Consider the following 1,417-nt stretch of genomic DNA (forward strand, 5'->3'; position numbering starts at 1 on the left):
TCTGCAATGTTAACAAGCAAAGTACTGTAGCGTTCCCCCACAGAACTGTATATATTATACATGAGTCATGTCACTGCTTTGTACTGGGTAAACGAATAAACGAGGTTCAGAAGTGTAATAGCACAGTTCAGCACTGTGCTTGTCAGAAAAATATACAATGGGTAAAGAGTTCTGGCAAAAGCTGAGTGCTTCCAAAATCTGGTGCAATTTGCTAGATTTTGAAACATGATGTACAAATAAAGCTCACAGGATTCCTCACTAAGCTCTAATTCATCTCAGTTCGTTATTTGAGGCTTTGTGTTGTAAGGAAGTTGTGTGGTTTGATGGATGGTCATATACAATGCATTTTCTAGTACAGGCAAATTTGCAGAAAAATAACAGTAGATCCAGAGGAGCTTGCCATAAAAGATTAAATGTCTTATATCTGGAACAAGCACAATCCTGATAAAAGCTGTGTGTAACCATGATGTAGGAGTACTGGCTGGGGGAGCTGGAGGTCTGTTAGCCCCCTCTCATCTCATTTGTGTTTATCATGATGTTGCGCTCTTCGTATTCAAATCAGAAAATGAAACCCGGGTTTGGTACTGATGCTTGAGGGCACCGGGCCCGGATGAACTCCAAACTGGTCTTGGATACCCACGTCCTTCAATGTGTAATTTACCTCTGGGTCTGTGAACACCTGCAGTTAAGCAGGGAAGTTCGCCAGCCGTTGTAGAAATTAACGCCTTTCACTGCGGCACGTGTCGGAGCAGTGGCAGGTAGGAGGAGTAGCGGGAAGAGAAGCGATAAAAAAGGCATAAATTCAGGGTAGCTTACACAGAGAAAGTAAAATAAAGAAATGTCTCAAGAAACTTTCATTTAAATCCCAAGGAACGTTGGCAGGGGTTTTAGTGGCAGTGAAGGATGAGGGTACTCAGAGCGATCAAAACGTCATTCAGCAGTGGTGAAGCATCGCTTGAGGGAAACCCCCAGTGGTGCCTTCCAGTGAAATGGCACTAAGAAGCTGAACTCCAGGCCGCCTCCCTTCCACATTCTTCCCCCAAATCTGGTAAGTGCCGGGTGAGGGAGCACCTTTAACACGGCTGGTCGAGGAAATTCTGCTTTTTATTGTGGCTTCCTATGGCTTTTTACCCCTTTGGAAAAGAGCAAAGCCTGCAGTGTGCCAAGGAACTTTCACGTCGTGGCTTTAATTTAATTAATTAATTAATTATTATTATTTTCTTTTCAGCCGGGTGCGATGTGCCGGGGAGCTGCAGGGCCGCTATCAGCGGTGGCGGAGCTCCTCCTGCTGGCTCCTCGGCAGCCCCAGCTGCAGCTTGCTCTGCTTCCCGCTGGCATCTCGGTGTGCACCTTGTGGCTGTCGTTTTTCCCTTTTTCCCTCTTTTTTCTTTTCTTTTCTTTTCTTTTCTTTTCTTTT

The 1,417-nt window shown here is 45.2% G+C and overlaps 1 long non-coding RNA gene across 1 annotated transcript in view; it reads left to right on the forward strand.

Annotated features, from left to right (window-relative positions):
* Positions 1-1,263: 1,263 nt before the first annotated feature.
* Positions 1,264-1,417, forward strand: part of LOC118162188 — a 4,259-nt gene continuing 4,105 nt past the window's right edge. Inside the window, exon 1 of the long non-coding RNA XR_004748329.1 lies at positions 1,264-1,342. This is a non-coding gene — a long non-coding RNA (uncharacterized LOC118162188). The remainder of the gene's footprint in view (positions 1,343-1,417) is intronic.

The sequence above is a fragment of the Oxyura jamaicensis genome, chromosome 1 (genome assembly GCF_011077185.1).
Source record: "Oxyura jamaicensis isolate SHBP4307 breed ruddy duck chromosome 1, BPBGC_Ojam_1.0, whole genome shotgun sequence".
Classification (NCBI taxonomy): domain Eukaryota; kingdom Metazoa; phylum Chordata; class Aves; order Anseriformes; family Anatidae; genus Oxyura; species Oxyura jamaicensis.